Source organism: Bubalus kerabau, chromosome 12, assembly GCF_029407905.1.
Source record: "Bubalus kerabau isolate K-KA32 ecotype Philippines breed swamp buffalo chromosome 12, PCC_UOA_SB_1v2, whole genome shotgun sequence".
NCBI lineage: Eukaryota > Metazoa > Chordata > Mammalia > Artiodactyla > Bovidae > Bubalus > Bubalus kerabau.
Genome location: NC_073635.1, coordinates 68805103 through 68829068, shown reverse-complemented (window position 1 = coordinate 68829068; position 23966 = coordinate 68805103). Strand labels below are relative to the sequence as shown.

The 23966-nt window shown below is 37.6% G+C and overlaps 1 protein-coding gene across 1 annotated transcript in view; it reads right to left on the bottom strand.

Annotated features, from left to right (window-relative positions):
- GPC6 (glypican 6) overlaps window positions 1-23966 on the bottom strand; it is a 1245321-nt gene that overhangs the window by 539609 nt on the left and 681746 nt on the right. The gene's annotated exons all lie outside the window — the stretch shown is intronic.

Genomic DNA, 23966 nt, shown 5'->3' with positions numbered 1-23966 from the left:
GTCTTTTAACCTCTGTGGATGATCACATCACTAATGTGATAGCTCTTTGTGGTGCAGATGTGGAGGAGACTGATTTGTGACCAGCACTCCTTACCACGATATGTTCTCGTAAAGATGCCCCTTCTTCGCAGCTGCAGTTACTCTTTGCAAGGTTTTTTTCCTGTGTGCATTTCTCTATGGATTTTCCAGGTGGTGCAGTGGTAAAAAAATCCTCCTGCCAATGTAGGAGAGGAGGGTTGGATCCCTGGGTGGGGAAGATTCCCTGGAGGAGGAAATGGCAACCCACTCCAGTATTCTTGCTTGGAAAATTCTGTGGACAGAGAAGCCTGTAGGGGTACAGTCCCTGGTGTCACAAAGAGTCAGACATGCCTGAGCACTTATGCAGTTCTCTTTAACCTCATCATCTACTCGAAATCTTTGTTTAAAATGGGACTCCCCATTTCTGCTCCTTGTATCCGCTGTAATCTATCAGACATGGTGACTTAGCACTCCAGGGCTCGGCCCCATTTTCTGAGATGGTTTGTGTAAACGTCCTCTGCTCACTGCACTTAAGCTCCTCCTGAAACAGCTGTTTGGGTACCCTGCTGCCATCCATATTCTTGGCTTGGACAACACTGATTAATTGTTATGACAAGTAGCACTTTTAACTATTAATCAACACAAAATGTGCAAAACATAGTGCTAAAAGACAGGATGTGTTCTTCCCTGTGGTTTAGTTGGGGGGATGATACTACACAGAGGAAGAGAAAATGGGACAAGCCACGTACGTGGTTCTGATAACTGATCATATAAAGGCTCATGGAGAAGGTGGGAAATAAACTTGGTTTGGAAGATGAGTAGGATTTCCAAAAATGATTGGTGGCGGCAGGGAGACTAGAGGGCATGTAGCAGCCACTACTTGCGGAAAACTCATTACTTGCCAAGTGGTGTTCTCAGGAATATATGTGCATGATGCCCAAGCAAATTATTAAGGTCCTTATTAATTTTCTTCAGATTTTAGAGATAAGCAGCTGAGGCTCAGAGGAGCCATTGTTCAAGTAGAGGAACAGAAATTCAAGCCCCTAAAGTTTACATTACAGTAAACAGCCCAAGCTGGAGAAGGCAATGGCACCCCACTCCAGTACTCTTGCCTGGAAAATCCCATGGACAGAGGAGCCTGGTAGGCTACAGTCCATGGGGTCGCTAAGTGTCGGACACGACTGAGCGACTTCACTTTCACTTTTCACTTTCATGCATTGGAGAAGGAAATGCCAACCCACTCCAGTGTTCTTGCCTGGAGAATCCCAGGGACGGGGGAGCCTGGTGGGCCGCCGTCTGTGGGGTCACACAGAGTCGGACACGACTGAAGTGACTTAGCGTAGCGTAAACAGCCCAAGCAAAGATGCAGAAGGGGAAATACAACAAAGACATTTCAGAATGTTGGAGCATTAAGAGGAGTAAACTGGAATTTTGCAGCTGGTATCACTGCAGGTATAAATGTGTATCTTTGGAAGTTCCAGAGTAGGCTGAGGATATGATGTATGAATGGCTTAGGAAAGCTAAAGGAGAAAAATTATTTGTAATGAAGATCACGTAAGAGCAACAGTTGATATGCCAAACAATAGTGGGTCAAAACTACGAACTTAGTTTAGGAAGAGAAGAAAGGGCTGTTGAAAAGAACCAATCAAAAGTTATAACATTTTTAAATGGCAAGAGGTCTTCTACTCTACCAAATTTTTACCCAAATAATTTAAAAATTTTAAACAACTGGCTTGAGAACAAAAAAAGTGTGAAAAAAATGATTAAAACATATATATGACTTACTCATGTCAATATTTGGTAGAAACCAACACAGTACTATAAAGCAATTATCCTTCAATTAAAAATAAATATTTATTTTTAAAGATACATGTTTTAAAAGCTAATTCTCAGGTTTTTCCCCTCTAGTTTCCACCCCCATAGTTACAATAATGTTCTGAATTTTATGAAAAAGAAAATTTCATTTCAGGAAAAGAAAATAGTGAGTTGTTGCTTTAAGAAATATAATACTTATAAAAGTCCAGAGGAAGAAGTAGTTAGAAATGCATAGTTTATTTTTTATTTTGCTTATCATATTTTACAAACAAATGATTCCAGTCCTTGTTTTCTGGTGGTAAAGTGCATATTCCAGGTTATTTGGAAGATGGACTTCTAAGAAGAGAAATTAATGTTAGGGTTCTTAGCAAGAAGTCTAAGACATTGTTGGCCAGTTGTTTTGGTTAATTTCAAAAAGAAATCACAAAAATAAAATAAATCTGCTTAGATCTTTATTTCAGGAAAGACATCTTTCTGTTCTTTCATGAATGGATATTTGGGATAGGAATTTTAGAAAAAGAGACCAAGATGAGCTTTTTCCCTTAGCTATGACCAAGAACAGGGCCCAATCTAACAAAAAGCCAGTTGTACCAATATGAGATTTCTTCATTATAATCCAGTTTACAGTGGATTGAAAAACATTTTATTTCTTTTCTCCACACTATCTTTATTTCCCCTTAATATTTATTCATGCTGATACCTCTTCTGCATTCCTTTTTATACAGTATCCAAGTTTTACCAAAAACCATAAAGAAACTTTGTGTAAACAAAACCTTTGGGAGGAAAGTCAGCATAATACTTCTGAATACATAAGTTATGATCACAATGCTCTGACTCAGATCAAATAGCAGCAGAAAAATGTAAAGGTTAAGAATGAGTAAAAGATTTACCAACTTTCTATTTTTAAACATCTGGTCATTTCTTTACAGAAGAGCTTTAAAATGGTAGCAGGGGGTACAGTATGTTTTCATTCAAAAATACAGTCTACATTTGATGTATTTCCATGTCATTTTTGTATTATGACAAAAAATTTCACACCCCTAGAGACTCAACAATAAAAAGAGCCCAGAAATTTGACACAAATTGTGAGAAAGAGGAAAAATGAATCACTAGAGTATCTAAAATAGATCTGAAACTAACTAAATGTTTGCTTTTTTATGTACCCAAAACTAGAAGTCTTAATTGTGATTCATGAAGCCATTAATTTTTTTTTAAGGTCAGAGAGTTAATTGAATAATGATTTTTAATTGAGTGCTAAAGATTCTTAACTCACTTTAAAAAAACAAGCAAGTACTTAAATCATATAGATAGTTCAGGAAAATGAAAGGAGCTTTAGGACACAAATTTCATCAGCAATCTGAGATTCATAGCTGGAGGTTGAAGGTGAAGAAATTTGTGTGACTACACATATTATTTTCAGAGGTAAAATTGATGTATTAGTGCAACTGTGAGAGCCTGACAATACTACTTAACCTGTGAAATAATCTAATTTATTATTTTCCAAACTACTTGATTAACCTGTAACTTCTATATAATCAGAAATACATAAGCACGGTTGGCTGAAAAACATTTCTTAATTAACATATGTTGTCCTAATATTTATATTCACTAGATAAATAGTTTGAATTTCCATTTCCTCCAAAACTTTGACAGACACAAGTAAAATTGATGTCAGATGAAAATTGGTTGTCTTTGACTGTATGTGAAATGACCTCGTCAGGCCTTTTTATTATCTTATAGTTCTCTGTCAATCATGTTGTTTATGAAGTCTTCTCAGTTAAAACTTTACTGACAATTCCCCTTTCTAAACTTTCTTCCAGTTCCTGTTTAAATACATGCATTTATTCATTCTTTCATTAAGCATCTAACATATTCCAGGTAATATATACCATATTTGTTTATATTTCTGCTCCCTGGATATGCTTAAGTCAAGTTTTGCTGCAAATGTTTCTCCCTCCATGGAGTTCCCTTTCTTTCCTCTCGATGTAACTTTTGCCATCTTTCAATAATCAGATGTTTCACTCAAGTTTAACTTTAATTTTTAATCACTCGATGTCACAGGGATCTTGGCTACTAAATCCAAGTCATTAGTTACTTAACTAGCTACTTAACTTCCTTGTCAGACATGTCTTATTTCCCTATAAGCTGGCAAGCTCCATCCATGTTAGGGATCCTAAGAAGTATTTTTTGCACAGAACTAAACACAAGGAATATTTAATGTTCAAAATTATGGGTTAAATAGAAGAAAGAATTATTAAATCGTTGACTGACTGACAGAGAAGGACTGAATTTGACTAGTTGCCCAGAAGTCATCAAAGCATATATATCATATCAGAGAGGTTGAGGCAAGCATACATTTCCCAAAGGGACAAAGAAACATGGCACCAGAGACTTATTTCCATTCAGTATAAAGAGTACAACAACAATGCTAGAAGTTTCAACGCTGGTTCCTTCATAATCTGTGGTCACAAACTCCTAGTCCACTGCAATGGAGTGAAGCGAAAGTTGCTCAGTTGTGTCTGACTCGTTGTGACGCCATGGACTATACCGTCCATGGAATTCTCTAGGCAACAATACTGGGGTGGGTAGCCTTTCCTTTCTTCAGGGGATCTTCCCAACCCAGGGATCAAACCCAGGTCTCCCACATTGCAGGCAGATTCTTTACCAGCTGAGCCACAAGGGAAGCCCAAGAATACTAGAGAGGGTAGTCTATCCCTTCTCCAGGGGATCTTCCTGACCCAGGAATCAAACCAGGGTCTCCTGTATTGTAGGCAGATTGTTTACCAACTGAGCTATCAGGGAGGCCCCATTGCAATGGAAACTTGATTTAAATTAATGAGATAGTGTAATAGACAAATGGTTATACAGCAGGAACTTCCCCTAATCCTGCATGTTTCTTGACACAAGATCCTCAAACTACTCTTCCCACCAAAATAGGAGCTAATTGAAGACCATGGTTACATACGTTTTTGCACTCTGGGAGACACAGGCGATGACAAAGCAGAAGATAGGCATTAGAGATAAAAAAACAAGATGACAATAACAAAACACACACACACACACACACACACACGCTCAGCTGTCCTCTCTAATCCCAGTCAATCGTACATAAAACTTGGCCACTTTCTTTTCTCACAATCTATTCAGTTTCATTGGTTTAAAGCTGAGGAAAATGCCTCCTGGATAACATTTAAACAACAGATTTTACCACCTTAACAACAGAAACAAAGACAGTTGGGAGATTTGGAAAATGTATTCATAAGGTTTGGAAATTTATTTGGATATTTTGCTGGCTTTTGCACCTCTTATGTCAAACTAGATGGTCTGCTGATTAATCTGTTTAGGTACAGGACTAGATTCCATCTCATGCTTTAGACCAAAATAGACTTCATACCTGGTTTCACCCCTGTAGCCTTCAAGGAAAGATCTTCAGGGCAAATATAGACCCTTGAATCTCAGATGCTTTCTTGACACATGCCATTTTCCTTTCTATAACATGATTATATTTATAATTATTTGTTTAATGCCTGTTTTTCCCACTATAAGCCTGTGAGAGCAGGGACTATGTTGTCTTCTTCATTATGTTAAAGTCATTATGGTGTCAATACAAAGATCAATATATGCAATGAAGGTTTAATGAATAAATGGGTATTCTGAACTCAAATTCAGATCATTATTAAGAAATATAACCATATAATTCAATAAGACAGTTACTAACCTCCAGAGACTTAATTGTTTGAGTTTCAGAAGCCAAGACAGTCTGAAATGCTTGGTAGTAGTTTAATTACAGTAAGTTAATAAGACTGTTTCTTGGACAGGGCTTCTCAGGTGGTGCTCATGGTAAGAATCCTCCTGCCAATGCAGGAGACATAAGAGATGTGGGTTTGATCCCTGGGTTGGGAAGATCCCCTGGAGGAGGGCATGGCAACTCACTTCAGTATTCTTGCCTGGAAAATCCCATGGACAGAGGAGCCTGACGGGCTACTGTCCATAAGGCTGCAAAGAGTCAGACACAACTGAAGTGACTTAGCATGCACGCATGCATTCCTTAGATAATAGAAAACCTTCCCAACAATCCTTTTGCTGTTTATGCTTGTTGTATTCCTTATATTTTCATGAAAAGTACACTAGAGTTTTAGATTATATGAGTGATAGTAAAGCAAGGATGGATGTAGGCAATGGGAAAAATATAATGAAATATGTGAAGGAATAAACACATTAAAAGGGGAATGAGGGACTTTTTGACAAGGTACACTATTAAACATTTTCTGAGGAAATCACATATGTACCCCCTAAAGGCAGTCAGTCATCTGGCAACTGAGTCTCCATCCTGGTATATGGTTTTTAATGAATGAAGGGAGCTGGAGACTAGTGTCTCCTAGCTGAATATTTTCCATCCTGAAGGAGTCACTGCAGATGCTGCACCATTTATTAAAGTACATCATAAATCTGGAACACATGGATCTATGCTTTCAACATTTAAGAGACAAATGAATGCAAAATTCTACCATGAATCTGAAGAGGGTGCATTTTAAAATCATTTATTAATTGGGGTAGAATGTTACTACATTTTAAATGTTTGTGTGCTCTTTAAACAGGAAAACACAATTTTACTAAAAAGAAATACAGTTAATACTTGCAGGAAAATAATACTTAACAGTCAAGAAATTTTGTAAACAAGAATACCAAGTCTTGAACTCATACTCTACCCAGACTCAATAATTGGTTATAAGCTTTAGATAAATGTTAGACTTACATATAGATATCTAGAAATTTTTTATATATCTTTTTTTGTATGTTTCTCTTGGGATTCCCAAAATTCACTTCAGAGTCTCAACTGTTCTGTCAGTTTTTAAAGATGGCTGAGCCAAGTGATACTACAAGAAATGAAACTGACATGTGGATAAAAGACTAACAGGAAACCTATTTTATTTCTTCGAATATCAATTCAACAAAGTATATAAGGGAAATATATATTGGTCTTGCTGTCTCATTTAAAAATCATATGGCTATTGCATCTCTACGTAACATTATTCTGATGCTGGGCAAAAACATTTACATATTATTTAATAAACTACCTTTTATTTTCCTGCTAAAAAACTTTTATCCAGTTCTGGGGAAAAACTATTTTCAAAATTTGGGGAGACTATATTTTCCCTTTTGGCTCATTGAAGTTCAAACTAATCATTTGCTTTTGTAAACAAGCAAGAAATAATCCAATTATAAAGGTTAAAAACATGATTTCTTGTGTTTTCTGTAAAACTCCACTTACATGGCAATTACTCCAATAAGGAACCATTAATTTAAAGGTGGAAAAAAGTTAAACATTTTGTCCTACCATACAGTATTTATCCATGTCTGTCCAGGAAAAAATGTATTTTCTGTTTGGTGGGAAGTGTTTTCTCCCCCTGAAAGCTGTCTTAGAGCATTTGATAAGGTTTAAATGTCAAACATGAATCGATCCATCAGATCATACCTGTGCATAGTTATACTGTGATAGCGAATTGCTTTTTCCAGAATAGTAAAAGCCAGTTACTTTTCCATAATGTTATCTTTAAGGTGGCATTTGGAGTTCAGATTAGCTCTTTAGTTTCACAGAAAACAACCCTCCCCACCTGCCCCCCGCAAGATGTAGCCTTATTTAAACAGCTCTGGAAACATCATGGTTTATGTAAATGAAGCCTGCCATTAAATAGGTTGGAGGGGTTCGGGGGTGGGGAATACCAAAGGAAGAAAGATACTAAAAATTAAAACACATTTTCTCTTGCTATTCATTTTATTTGAATCAGTTCCCAAGCAAGACCTTCATTTAATTTGAAGAATTCTTTAGAGTCTAACCACACTGATAGCCAGAATGAAGTGACTCCTGTAAGAAACATTATGTTTGTTATGTGCTTCTATTTCTGTAACCTATTTACCTCATAAAGCCTGACAGATGACTTCACAGCACAGCCTCAAATTCATGCAGGGTTCACAGTAAAAACTCTAGTGTGAATATTACTAACATTATATATATATATATGTTTTTGCTGTAAGAAGTTGGTGTAGAAGAGTATGTCTTAAAAGAGAAAATGCTTTCTCTCAACATTATGAAGGTTATAAACCACTCTATATGCACTCAGTAACTTTAAAATATTGCTCAAAGGATGGCTGAAAAATAGGTATTTCGGAATAAGATTATCATAAATCAAAAACTGGGAGTTCAAATGAGAAACCAAGATAACACATCACTTTATATACTAGTCGTTAAAAAACAGGGGCTCGATTTGAATTTTTATGTGTAGTCCCAAATATGATTGCATTAGTATAAACTGGTGATCTTTGATGGCATTTTCTTTTCTCAGCCTATGAAACTGTTTGTGAATGTGATTGGAAGCCATGAATTTATCAGTCAAAGAGTTCATGTGAGGGAAAAACCACAGCCACCACCAGTAAAACTGCTGATAAGAATCAATGGCTAAGCAAACTCAGTATTATGGGAAAATACTAAAGCATGAAACAGTGTTATTAAAACGTTGATAAAATCATTTCACATCAATGTAAATACATAAGATACATTTATTTTTTATTATATAAGCATTTCAATTTTTGCCATGATATACATACACGGGTAGAAATGGTTTGATGAGTATATATGTGATATATGAGCTTTAAATATAAAGAACTTACAACATAATAAAGAAGTTATTAAAAATAATCTTGTTTGCATTAATCATCTTGGGAGGACTTATACACCTTAATCCTATGATGAAGTCACTATTAAAAAAAAGTATGCAATGTCTCTCTGGAAATGCTTTCAGAGTTTGGAATAACTACAGATTAGAAAGTTCACAGAAAAAAATTGTTCCCTGTTAATGACAAATTCCAGTTTTGCCAATAGCTAGAAGGTATACAAAGTCACTTTAATTTTTAAAGATGTGAGACTGATTTTCCCATTTGGCTTATGACTGGGGACCATGCAGGAAGTTGAAGAGTCACGACCAAAGAGGAAGCCTAAGGAAGATGATGACTTAGTTGATCCCTCGAGGATAACCCCCAATCCAGAAATCTAGATGCAAACCTATATGGCAAACAGTTGTCCAGAAGCCAAAAAATGAACTCAATTAATTACTGAAGGCAGTGTCATGACAGTGGTCGAGCAGGTGTCTGTGGTGCTTGTCTTTCTGTTGAAGTTACCTTCAAGTGACACCTCTGAGTCTGTCTTCCTGTCTAAAGCATTTGATATTCTTTTCTAGAATTTTTAATGATGTGGACTGTTTTAAAAGTCTTTATTGAATCTGTTACAATATTGTTTCTGTTTGACATTTTGTGTTTTTTGACCAAGAGGCATGTGGGATCTTAGTTCCCCCATCAGTGATCGAACCCCCAACTTCTGCACTGGGAGGCGATCTTAACCACTGCACCACCAGGGAAGTCCCAAAGCATCTGATATGTATGTGTGCTGCACACGCTCAGGTGTCCTGGACTGAAGAGAAGGTAAGAGAATTTAGACAGTGGTTATTAAAAGCTGCTTCTGTGGAAGAGTTGTATCCTAGGTTTTTTTGGAAAAAAAAAGTTTGAGGAGTTCTGCTGCTAAAATTGAAAAATGATAGAAAAAATAAGTAAGGAAAGCCCTCTATTTTAGAGATGGCAGTGGAATCTCAATAAGGAAACTATCCATCTAGTAAAGGGTGGAAGTAAGAAAGAAAGTCCAGGTCTTTGGACTTAAAAAAATTTTTTTTAATCCTTTCCTATCAGACACTGATTTCCTTATGGCATTTGGCAATTTGTATCATGAGATCCTTATGGGAAAGTAGGAGAAACATCAGCTGAATAAAAGTAATATTCAGTTCAGTTCAGCTCAGTTGCTCAGTCGTGTCTGACTCTTTGCGACCCCATGAATCGCAGCACGCCAGGCCTCCCTGTCCATCACCAACTCCTGGAGTTTACCCAAACTCATGTCCATTGAGTCGGTGATGCCATCCAGCCATCTCATCCTCTGTCATCCCCTTCTTCTCCTGCCCCCAATCCCTCCCAGCATCAGGGTCTTTTCCAATGAGTCAACTCTTCACATGAGGTGGCCAAACTATTGGAGTTTCAGCTTCAGCATCAGTCCTTCCAGTGAACACCCAGGACTGATCTCCTTTAGGATGGACTGGTTGGATCTCCTTGCAGTCCAAGGGACTCTCAAGAGTCTTTTCCAAATATTAGGTGGCTTCAAAACTCATTGGACAACTTAACTGCAAAAGGGGTGAAAATAGCCTTGCTGACCTAGAAGAGGTACTAGAAAGAGAACAAAGCCCTTGAGTTGTCACGATCAATTTTCTATAGAATGTAACAAATCCTTCCCAAATTTATACACTACATCATGCTGAAAGGAGAGGTGATATATTTGATGAATAAATAAAAAGTTCTGAAATGCTGAAGCACTTCAAAATAATTAAGTGACTAAAAAGAATATTTTTAAGTAAAAATGTTCAGAATAAATATAAAGTTTGGTTCTTTCTCAAATTTAAGAGAAGTATGACAATGTACATTAAAGACCTTTAAAAAGTATATATTTCTGACATTTTCTAGTTACAAATTCACATTTAGGAATTTTTCCTGAAGAAATTATTATGGATGCATTCAAACATGTTTGTATAGGGATGGTTACAAGAGTGCTGTTTATGATAATAGCAAAGAGGAAACTGCCTTACAATTCAGTTAATATGGAAAAGTTCTCCATATTATCATATCAAAAGTAGCTTATGAAGAAGCATTTCTTTAGGGAAACACTATATAGCCTTTTAAGAGCTATCATTGAAACTAGTTTGATTTATGAATATACAAGAAGATTAATAATATGTTGTTGAGTGACAAAAGCAGATTACAGAAGAGCGAATTATATGAACACTTTTGTATCTATCTGCCCATTTACTGATTTCTATAATGTGACTATATAAATTGCATTTTATATATAAAACTGTGTTATGTTATGCAAAAATGTTGATTATGTCTAATTTTTTTTTCATTTTGCTTGTTACTATGAATTAGTCACTAGCACATCTAAATAGCAAAATTAATTTTAAAACAGATATGTAAGTATTTGGGCTTCCTTGATAACTCAGTTGGTAAAGAATCTGCCTGCAATTCAGGAGACCCTGGTTCAATTCTTGGGTCAGGAAGATCCGCTGGAGAAGGGATAGGCTACCTACTCCAGTATTCTTGGGCTTCCCTTGTGGCTCAGCTGGTGAAGAATCCACCTGCAATGCAGGAGACCTGGGTTCAATCCCTGGATTGGGAAGATCCCCTGGAGAAGAGAAAGACTGCCCACTCCGGTATTCTGGAGAATTCCATGGACTGTATCATCCATGGGGTCCCAAAGAGTCGGATATGACTGACATAAGTATTTACAGAATTGGAGACATTGCATGTAACCTATGTTTAATTTCACATCCAGCATAACAAAGCATTTAGTTTCTTTCCTTATTATTAAATCCATATTGGCTCATGGAATAATATAGAAGGGCTTCCCTGGTGGCTCAGACGGCAAAGGATCCACCTACAATGTGGGAGACCTGGGTTCGATCCCTGGGTTGGGAAGATCCCCTGCAGAAGGGAACAGTTACCTTCTGTTCCCTTGGAACACCACTTGGAATACCACTCCAATATTCTGGTCTGGAATATTCCATGGACAGAGGATTCTGGTGGGCAACAGTCCATGGGGTCGCAAAGAATCAGACACGACTGAGTGACTTTCACTTTTAATATAGAAAGTTCTCAAAAGTTTAGGTGAGAATATAGCTTTCTGATTTTCAAAGTGCCATCATTTTCCTTGCAGGAAATCAGGCAAGAAATTACCGCTATAAATATTTTTGGAGTGCCTGTATTGGGGCTTCACACATCTAGGTTCATTCTAGGCCAAACATCAATGTGACCTATAGACATGCTTTTTTAAAATATGGGGATGTTTTAGCAAATTCTTTATGGGTACACACACACACACACACATATAAATGACTGAGAAGGCATACATGTTTTCAAGAAGCAACTAATTTTAAATAAATTGTATAGAGGCAAAATTCTTGAAGTCTTATTGTTCCAAACTGTTGCCTTGAACAGCTGGAGCTGTTCTTTTGTGGGGGAATCTCAGTTTGGCAAATCTTTCTGTGACCCATACAGGGCTATAAAGAAGCAATGTCAGCATATGGCATGGCCAAGGTACAATTGCCAATTGAAAGGTAATTACTCCTGAGGTTCAGATGTTCATAGAGATATAGAGAGGCAAAACCAAAGTAAGCTCACCGAAATCTGAAACATAAGTGGAAAAATTCTTGCCAGCCACGGTCTCACAGAATAAAACACTAAGCATAATGACATCAGCAGACTGAAGTAAATTTTAGATACTAAAATAAACGCAACAATGTGCATTAAGAGCATTAAAGCACTCAGGTAGTTAAACTGAAGAGTAGTATATTTATCAATAGCACTCAGGAGCATGGTTTTCATGGTGGTTAATATTATTTTTATATTTTAATACTTTTGGCTATTTCTTTGTAGTTCTACTGGTGTGTCCAAGTTTTAGAGTTTTTTCCCCTACTGTTAGTAAATGTTTTAACAAGTCTTACTAGCAGGACACTACAAATGTTGTTTAGTTGCTAAGTCACGTCTGACTCTTTTGTGACCCCATGGACTGGAGCCCACCAGGCTCCTCTGTCCATGGAATTTTCCAGGCAAGAATACTGGAGTGGGTTGTCATGCCTTCCTCCAGGGGATCTTCCAATGCAGGGATCGAACATGTCTCCTTCTTTGGCAGGTGGATTCTTTACCACTGAGCCACTAGGGAAGACCAGACACTACAAATGAACTATAGCAACACAAAGAACAAAAACAATAGAAACTTAGTGTTCAAGAAACTGTTTCTTTTATTAGTTGTATATATATATAAAAGAAAATTCCAGAAAGTATGAGGATTGTGTAACAGAGGAAAAGAATAAGACCACTTTTTCTCTACAAAGAATTTTTCCTAAACAAAAATTTGAGAAAAAATAGAGCTGAAGACTACAAACCCACTTATAATATGTGATCTCTTGAAGCAATCTGGTATAAATTACTGATGGAGGTCATGCATAGAGGTCATATGCACAGATGAGCGTGTAGGGCAAAAGTACAAAATGGTCCTGACCCACATCATGAGTTTTCATCTAAAAAAAACTGGCCTATGATGGCAGTCTTAAAGGTAACAACAAAAGGGCAATTTTAAAACACTCAGTGTAACAAGTTACATGTGTCTGTCCTGGATTCAAAACTGGATCCAGAAAACTAGTCACCCATCCATCAACAAATTATGTGTTGATCATCTACAGTAAACAGTTCACTGAAAGTATACTAAGCCATAAGCAAGTTCCTTATCTTAATAGTTTACAATAGTGGGAGTTGGTGATGGACAGGGAGGCCTGGAGTGCTGCAGTTCATGGGGTTGCAAAGAGTTGGACATGACTGAGTGACTGAACTGAACTGAACTGTTAAGGCACATACACAAATATCTGTAATGTAACCTACAAGTACCATAGCAGAGATATGAATAAAGCATCTTGGTAGTTTGGAAAAAAAATTAGTTCCAGTACAATACAATAATCTGCTGTTGGCATAGAAACCATCAGGAGCCATGGCAAATATTTGGGACAAGCCTGTAGAATCACAAGATGCCTAGTTCTGTAAGACAGCCAGCATATGTGAAAGCTCTTTGGTCCCTAAAGCCATAACTGGTTTTACTTTAATCATCTCAATTTCCACATGCTTTAGTTCCTCAGCCAAAGCCACCTAATTTTTTTTTTTTTTGTCCTGTCTCAGATTTTCAAAAATTTAATGTTCCTACAGAATGGTATGATTATGTCTATGAATTTCACTGAATTACTGGTTTCATCAAAATAGCGGAATGTGCAATTCGTTGATAGAAACAAGCCGTTGCCAGTCACTCTTAGATACAGGCAAGAGGTACAGAACCACTCTTTAGAGGAACTACTTGATGTGACAAATACCTAAGAGAGGCAGAAAAGCAGACGGTGGTTATCAAATGACAAATCTTTCTCCAAGAGGCCCAGAAGAAAGGACACCTTTGACTTCTTTCTGGCTGCTCCTGAAAATTCAAGATGAGACAGGTGTTCAGGAGAAAGTGAAAGCTTTATTCTCTCCCACAAAGTTATCTTTATTATAAAGTGTCACGAATACCCGAGACAGAGTAATCGTAGCAATAGCTAGGACATGTTATAAATGCGGGAGGAAAGCCTATATTGCAACTCTGTAAAAAGGGCTATTTGTTCCCTGGATTATAACCATAGCCCCATAAAAATCTCTTGTTTCCTTCCCAAACCTGGTGACTAATATGGTTATTAGATTTACATTTACTGAGCACTATCAACATGTTTTCAACCACAAAAATTGCTTCGATTACCCTGTGCCGTGTGGAAAGATACAAAACAATTCTTTAGCAAAAAGCCAGAGGTTATTCGTTTAAATTGTGTGAGAAAAATAAACAATACATGCCTCTAGGCCTGCTGATTATAGATAGTGGCGATTGGCAGGCTGTATTAAAGTGAGGAGCCCTGAGAAAGCTGCGCTATAAATTAAGAACAACAAGTGAATAATGTGTGTATAAATGTTTCATAAGTCATCCAAATCAATGCTAACCCATTCTTCCTTATTAGGATCTGGAGATAACCCACCAAACTTCTAAAAAATTAAAAAGTGATAAGCAGTGCACAGGAAAATGAACATCATAATTTATTTGATGTCATTTTAATGGATTCAATTTATGTTTTTCTTTTTGCCAGCATCGAGTTCAACTGTAGATGACAAGTCTTGGCTATTATTGTAAATATAGCTTTTGTGCTCAAAATTACTTACAAAATGCTAATCAGGCTTATTTCCTGCTCAGTTCTATTAGTTTAGCCCTTGAAAGCATAGTTCCTAAGATTTAGAGACCGTTTTTGAATAGTCAAGACCTCCCTATGGCTCTGGGAAATTAAATTTGGTTCCTTTCCTGCTATTGCAGAACGCTTATTCCATCAGGAGTAATTTACTCTAATTAGGGGCTATGTGCTCTGAAAATATAAGTATTTCTTTCATGAAAAATTTAACATTGTGTAGTTTTTATATTCCTGTCAACTTTAAAAAGAAACTTATGACCAAAAGCGTCTGATAGCAGAATGCCTTATACCTCAGACGAGACCCTGGGGAGATTTCTGGATAGCAGGGTACTCTAATTAGCAGCCTACACGTTCTGGCCACATGACCAGGTAATTACAAAGTGTTTTCCAAGTCTAGTCTGACTTCTATACATTGCAGGAATTAATATCGCTTTCCATCTCCCTGTCACAAAGTGACCTTTTGTCCACGTAGAGTACCAAGAGGGAATCTCTTAGACCTAAGGGACACACCACGAAACATAGTACCTGAAAATGGCAAGGATAATCACGTGCTATACAGACCTACTAAAGCACATTCAGCAGTCTTAGAAAATAATCCACTTAAATTTGGAAAAATAAATGACTGCCATATTCTAGATCCTTTCTGGATTTTAATGATAGCCTCATGATAAAGAAAATGGATGACATAAAAACGGAGCTGACTGGTTACTATCTTCCATTTAGTAAGTGGACTGGAAGTTGACCAGGCCAAGTGCCCTTAACCTGGAAACAGTTGTCAAAAATCATGTACCTCCTTTGACCTTTGTCGACTTCCCCACTCAGGGTCATCTGTACAGCAGATGCTAAAATAAATGGAATGAAGGAACAGAAAATCCAAAAGGACTTTGTGAGGTTGACTCATAAGGTATCGTTTAAGCCGTTCTTGGTTCTGTTTTGGTGTCAGTTACTTTACAGAGGTCATGTGACTTGAGCTGTGCTGTTGCCCACAAGCCACAACTCACAGGCAAAACGGCTGAGTGAGCATCTTGGTATCTAAATCTATGTTCATTAATGGGTCAATTACATTATTAGTTTTAGACAGATAATCTTGCTATCTTTGAAAATGACTGGAAGGTTTTCTTAGTTCTACATACTGAGGAACCTAAATGGATTATTAAGCCTAAAAGTTATATCTGGCTTTATGACCCCATCTTTCATGAATTCAGTGAGATTGTATCATTTCAGAAACTCAGGGTTCAGAAATCATATCATGAGGTCACCAATTTCCCACAGAGGTTCTTTCATGATAGTGAAAGGTAGATTAGAAAGATCGCTGAAGCGTTGCTATAATTTCCCACAGATTATCTCTACTCCTAAGGTCAGTGCGGTCATCTTCACTGATAGGAACTGTCAGTGAGGTGTTCAAATGCAGATACAACATAGCACATAAGATGGAATCATCTCCAATTTGAAGGCATGAATAATTTCAGTGGGTGTAATCTCTGTGCAACTTTCCTTTTTCCATTCTCTAGTCTCTTATGAACTCAAGATAACTTGATTCATAAGTGTTAGGAATTTTTTGAGATACATACTTAAATCCCAAGCCTACTCACCAGCTGTCAGGTTGATCACTGCTGACTGTATTTATTTCAGCCAAACTACATGTATTCTTATGTTTGTTATTGACTTCAGGGTTCTCATCTTATTGTCATGTTACAAAACATTATAATTATACTTACTGAGCTAAGTGAGTGCATTTAAAGGCAAATAGATTTCAGATTATACATGGTATCCTTTGTTTCCATCCTATTTTAAAATATGACTGCAAAATTTTTAAACATGCTATTTGTGGTGCCTAATCTCTAAACATATATTCCAGTATTTAAAGATTTATACTTACTTACATTTGGACTATTCTACTTAAGAAATATGAATTCTTAGTATTCTTGAATTAAAGAGAGAAGGGCAAAATGGCATGACAATGTGCACAAAATGTCATAGGTAATTAACTTAGAATGTTGTTCAGTGATTCAAAAATGTTAACATAAATTCAATTAAAAACATGAATTTCACATTATCAAAATAAAATATAATGTTTAATTAATCATACTTTCTGCCTTCTCAGGTTACATAATAGACTGAGTTGAATTGAAGTTTGAGGATAAAATTTCCAATATTCTAAATTTTATCAGTGAAATAGTATTGGGATAAAATTTTAAGCTACCATATGACTCAATAATCCCACTCCTGGACATATACCTGGAGAAAACTATAATTCAAAAGAGAGACATACACCCCAGTGTTCATTGCAGCACTATTTACAATAGTCAGGACAGGGAAGCAACCTAAATGTCTATCAACAGAGGAATGGATAAAAAGGTGTGGTACACATACATAACAATATCAGTCATAAAAAGAGAACAACATAACGATATTTGCAACAACATGGATAGACCTAGAGATTATCATAATGAGTGAATTAAGTCAGACAAAGAAATACAAATCATATGATATCACTCATATGTGGAATCTAAAGAAAATAAAAGTTACAAATGAACTTATTTACAAAAAAGAATCAGAGTCACATGTAGAAAAGAAACTTATGGATACCAGAGGATAATGGGGGGAGGGACAGATTAAGAGATTGGGACTGACATATACATACTACTATATATTAAACAGATACTTAATAAAAAACATTCTGTATAGCATAGCAAACTCTAGTCAATATTCTTTAATGGCTTATATGGGACAAGAATAAAAAAAATAAGAGTAGATATAAGTATAAATGATTCACTTTGCTGTACACCTGAAATTAATACAACAAATTAAATCAACTATACTCCAATAGGAATTTTGAAAAACTCAATTATGAAAAATGTACAGAATAGCAAAGGAATTCTCCCTCAGGTATGGGCAGAGGACTGGTTCTAGGACAATCACTGATTCCCAAATCTGTGGATACAAAGTCTCTCATACAGAATAGTGTGCATGCGTGCTAAATTGCCTCAGTTATATCTGACTCTTTGTGATCCTATGGACTGTAGCCCACCAGACTCCTCTCTCCATGGGATTCTCTAGGCAAGAACACTGGAGTGGGTTGCCATTTCCTCCTCCAGGGGATCTTCTCAACCCAGGGATTGAACCCAAGTCTCTTATGCCCTCTGCATTGGCAGGCAGGTTCTTTACCGCTAGGTAATATTTGCATATAACCTCCAATACACTTTAAATCAAATCCAGATTACTTATAATACCTTCAGTTCAGTTCGGTTCAGCTGCTCAGTTGTTTCTGACTCTTTGTGATCCCATGAACTGCAGCACGCCAGGCCTCCCTGTCCATCACCATCTCCTGGAGTTCACTCAAACTTACATCTATCGAGTCGGTGAGGCCATCCATCCATCTCATCCTCTGTCGTCCCCTTCTCCTCCTGCCCCCAATCCCTCCCAGCATCAGAGTCTTTTCCAATGAGTCAACTATTCGCATGAGTTGGGTCAAAGTACTGGAGTTTTAGCTTTAGCATCATTCCTTATAATACCTAACACAATGTAAATAGTTGCCAGTGAGCAACAAATTCAAGTTTTGATTTTTGAAGTTTTCTGGAATTTTTTTCTAAATATTTTCAATCCATGATCAGTTCAGTTCAGTTCAGTCGCTCAGTCATGTTTGACTCTTTGCGACCCCATGAATTGCAGCAAGCCAGGCCTCCCTGTCCATTACCAATCTCCGGAGTTCACCAAAACTCATGTCCATTGAGTTGGTGATGCCATCCAGCCATCTCATCCTCTGTCATCCCCTTCTCCTCCTGCCCTCAATCTTTCCCAGCATCAGGGTCTTTTCCAATGAGCCAGCTTTCACATAAAGTGGCCAAAGTATTGGAGTTTCAACTTCAACATCAGTCCTTCCAATGAACACCCAGGACTGATCTCTTTTAGGATGGATTGGTTGGATCTCCTTGCAGTCCAAGGGACTCTCAAGAGTCTTCTCCAACACCACAGTTCAAAAGCATCAATTCTTCAGTGCTCAGGTTTCTTCACAGTCCAACTCTCACATCCATACATGACCACTGGAAAAACCATAGCCTTGACTAGATGGAACTTTGTTGGCAAAGTAATGTCTCTGCTTTTGAATATGCTATCTAGGTTGGTCATAACTTTCCTTCCAAGGAGTAAGCGTCTTTTAATTTCATGGCTGCAATCACCATCTGCAGTGATTTTGGAGTCCAGAAAATTAAAGTCTGACACTGTTTCCACTGTTTCCCCATCTATTTCCCATGAAGTGGTGGGACCAGATGCCATGATCTTCGTTTTCTGAATGTTGAGCTTTAAGCCAACCTTTTCACTCTCCTCTTTCACTTTCATCAAGAGGCTTTTTAGTTCCTTTTCACTTTCTACCATAAGGGTGGTGTCATCTGCATATCTGAGGTTATTCATGTTTCTCCTGGCAATCTTGATTCCAGCTTGTGCTTCTTCCAGCCCAGCGTTTCTCATGATGTACTCTTCATAGAAGTCAATCCATGATCAGTTGACCCCAATATGTAGAACCTTTGATACAGAGGGCTGATTGTCTATGAACATCAAACGAATCTACAAAAGTCATCATAGGTTTGTCCATCAATGTTGAAAGAAGTCAGAAACCACATAGAAATCATGCCATGAAGGAAGGGTGGGTTTCCTTTTTGTATGGGTGGTCTGCTTCTATGTGGTTCTGCCGGCCATCATTCAGAACAAGAGGGTAAGGACCAGAATCTATATGATGCTTCAATACAGCCAAACTTTTCAAAGCCACATATTTTGATACTATCCAAATGGCTTTCATGCTGCAAACCTTAGGGTGGAATCCAGGATTCCCACTGAAGAAGGCCTCTCAAGCAACAACCAAACTTAGGCAATTCTATCCTACCCCTGCTGCTTTTCTAAGCTCTTTATTATTTTCTAATATTGAATTTAGAATTTTTTGCCTTTTCCACAACAGGTTCATTGCCATTCTAGCAGATCTTCCAATTATTCTAACCACATTCTTTGAGGATCAAAACAAGACCATAATCTGAAAGCCAGAGAAACTATTAGAATGAAATGTGTTCATGCTGACAGTTGTGAACAGTTTTGCCCACTTAAAACCCCAAAACTCTGGCCGAGCCATGATTTTCATTTCAGTTAAAATCAATAGTTTACTCTTTCTGTAAGAATGCACTGACGGTTATTTCAATATTTCAATTAAAGTAAGTGTGCAGAAGTCTTCTCCATGTCTCTATAAATTAAAATAATTAAGTAATTGTTTATCTATATTTTCTATTGACTAAAATCCAACTGAACTATGAAATCTGCTGGTTGAATCACAGACAAAAACCTCACCTCTGTGATAAACATAAGTGTGTCATACTTTTTTCATATCCCTGAAAGAAATTGATGGTGATTTATATTTGCTATTGTTTTATTTTTTAAAATTCCTATCATATTACAAGACTACTACAACTCTGGAGGCAACATCAGTGCTATTAAGAGATATTAACCTGGACTATTGAGAATTTGTTATGTTTTATCAATGAGGACACTTAGATGTCTAAAGTATGTCTTAGGTATGCATTGGAGAAGGCAATGGCACCCCATTCCAGTACTCTTGCCTGGAAAATCCCATGGACAGAGGAGCCTGGTAGGCTGCAGTCCATGGGGTCGCTGAGAGGCGGACGCGACTGAGTGACTTCACTTTCACTTTTCACTTTCATGCATTGAAGAAGGAAATGGCAACCCACTCCAGTGTTCTTGCCTGGAGAATCCCAGGGATGGGGGAGCCTGGTGGGCTGCCATCTATGGGGTCGCACAGAGTCGGACACGACTGAAGTGACTTAGCAGCAGCAGCAGTTAGGTATGCATACTTATATTAGAAATATTAGTACTGAAAAGCAGTTGAGATCAATGTTTCTGTTCAAACTATTATGGAAAATATTGTTTTCCTTAATCACCTTTCTTAACCATTTTGATTCTTCTATTTTCATTCTTCTCCCAGTTTTCTCCCAACTATGGGTTTGCCTGATAATTTTTGGAATGTCACATGAATGTGGTTTACATCTATGTTGTAAATAATACCACCTGGCTCTCTGTGTATAATTAAATACATAGATTCATTACATGTTCACTCGTTAATTCATTCAACAGATACTTATCAATCACAGTGTAACTAGTAAAACTAATACATGTTTTCATGATTATACATACTACACACACAAAATATATATCAAGAGTTATAAAACATGGGTTGAACTTGAATTGGATTCCTAAACATAAAATCTGTAACAAAATGCATTAAAGTTCTCTTTCAACCTGAGGGTTTTGTCTGTGCCTATGTTCTTGGCACATGGCAGATGCTCAATAAATGTTTGTCTTCTAAGAAGAGGTGCAGGTCAATTACTCAGGTAGTGAAAAGCATCCTTTCTAGTTAGGATCATTAGAAAAACATTGAAATGAAAATATCTCAAAGGAGACTTGACTCACGGAAACAGTTCTGAGGTGAGATATTTCATCTTTTCCCCTCAGAATTTTGTTTTTGATCTCTATCACAGGAGTTGTCTTACTGTATTTTAACTTACTTCTTTATATGCCTATCTCCTATTCTAGAATACGTAGAATATTTGTTCTCAACTGTTGCTCATGTCCCATTGAATCTTTATATCCTTAGCATATATGCAGTTCTTCAAAATATACATGACAATTGTTCCCATCATGTTTTAAGTAAATAATCTTGGATCTTTATCTTAAAAGCTCTTATTCTTCAAAGAAAACCATCATAATGTTGATTTTATAGCTTTCCTAAAGATTTCACATGCAAGCAGGCACATTCCTTGAAGATTTTTAGAGACATTTTTATGCCAGAAAGAAAACTATAATCTTACATGACATTTTAAAATAATCGCCATAGTAACATGCTCTCAATATGTTCACCCTAAAGGAAGTTGCTGCAATTTCCTTTACCAATATAGTTGAAATTTGGAAAGATATTTATTTAAAATATCCACACACACACTTCTACACTTATGCAACTTCAGTGTTCAATGCTAATTCAAGTCAAACAGTACTTGACATAAGGTTATTGAAAGCTACCTATTAATGAAGACTGCATTATGTGTGTTTGGGTTAAAAAGTAGGTGTTGAACTTTATATAAGAGCTTATGGATGTGTTGAGTTTAGGGGGGAAATATGGGAATATTTTATTTATCTCCCACTGTGCGTGTGTGTGTTAAGTCGCTTCAGTCGTGTCTGACTCTTTGTGATCCTATGGTCCTATGGACTGTAGCTTTTCAGGCTCCTCTGTCCATGGGGATTCTCCAGGCAAGAATACTGGAGTGGACTGTCCTGCCCTCCTCCAGGGGATCTCCCTGACCCAGGGATCAAACCCTCCTCTCTTATGTCACCTGCATTGGCAAGTGGGTTCTTTACCGCTAGTGCCACCTTGGAAACCTAGCACCCACTATGCCTTACCATTAATCCATATATCCTATGATACCAATTGGCTCATTGTCTGAGGCCTCAAAGAATTTAGAAGTAAGGAAAGGGAGTGGGCTGATGAGAGCCTACTTCACACCAGGCTAAAAGCTAGACACTGGGCATCGAGAAATTGAAAAGTCCTTGAAGTGCTTACGGCTTAATGAGGATAACAGATAGATAAACAGACAATTACACTACAGCCCATTAACCATGTTGGCAGAGCGTAAATTGATAGAGTCATTCTGCAGGGCTATTTGGCAATGTAAAAGCTGTAAAAACTTGCCTACCCTTTGATCCAGCAAGCCTCCATCTAGACATCTGGTCATTTATCTCTGGGGGTTTGGCTGCCTTGCTCTGCTTTTCCTATAGTTTTATTACGATCATGCCTTACTTTGCTATCATGCCCAAAGTTGTCAGGTTTGGAAACTGAGAAGTGCAGGTTGAGCAGAGAGGAACAGAGAGAGAGGAGATGATGCTGTAGTAATATTGAGAAGCTTAGACAATTCTTTGGGGAATTTGGATTTTATTTAAGGAGGGAAAAGAAACTATGGGAGATGAAAGACAGTCCTCCATGAAGAGACAAGATGTGGATACAGGGGACATTCCACAGGAGTTTGCATACACTGAGTTACATGACTAGAAATGAAGTGCCACTCCCTACAAGCCTGTGCAAGCCCTTCTCACACATGGCATTTCAGTCTATGTGGACACAGAGAAATGGCTTCCTAGTTCCACGCCAGCTGAGCCACACGTTGAGCTGTATTTGATTGACAGACTTCTTCAGCCTACCATCTTTCTGCCTGCCTTAGAGATCTGACCTTATGCATGCACGTCAGTCACTCAGTCATGTTTGACTCTTTGTGACCCCATGGACTGTAGCCCACCAGGCTCCTCTGTCCAAGGAATTCTCCAGGCAAGAATACTGGAGTGGGTTGCACTCATATCTCCAGGGAATCTTCTAGACCCAGGGATCGAACCCAGGTCTCCTGCATTGTAGGCAGATTTTTCAACATTTGAGACACCAGAGGAGCCCTAATTTGATCTTAAGTGATCTTCACACCATTGAAGTTGTGGTGACTAGCCTCCAACGTAATTAAAAAGTTTTGTTATCAGCATGCCTATACTAAGAAACACATGCTAAGAAACAAGACAAAGACATTATTCTTTAAATTCTGTTACTGTTTAGGTCGTAAAATCCTCTGTCCATCATCAACTGTGAAAACCCATTTATCCAAAGAAATAGTATGTTTAAATTGCTTTCTAGGATTTGGGCAATAACTTAACAACACACAGAATTGAAAGCCCAAAGGCAAACAGAGACTATGCAAGCAGGCCGTGCACACCAGCTTCACTCCCACCCCATTTGGACCTTCCAGGTAGGGAAAATGAACTGGCATCACAACTGAGATTAAATTCAAGGATGCTCCAGGGCTCTCAAGGTAGTGGCTGATAAGCAAGAACACTGAATGATAAACAGCACTGAATCACAGTAGGTTTGCTATACTCAGAACTACCAAATGGATAATTTATGGTTAGATAACATTGAATTTTGATACTGTTTTGACCTCTTCTTCTTTCTTGAAATTCCTTCTTCTGCTTGAAAAGTACACATCAGTTCAGTTCAGTTGCTCAGTCTCTTCTGACTCTTTGCAACCCCATGGACTGCAGCACGCCAGACTTCCCTGTTCATCACCAACACCCGGAGCTTGCTCAAACTCATGTCCATCGAGTCGGTGATGCCATCCAACCATCTCATCCTCTGTCATCCCTTTCTCCTCCCGCCTT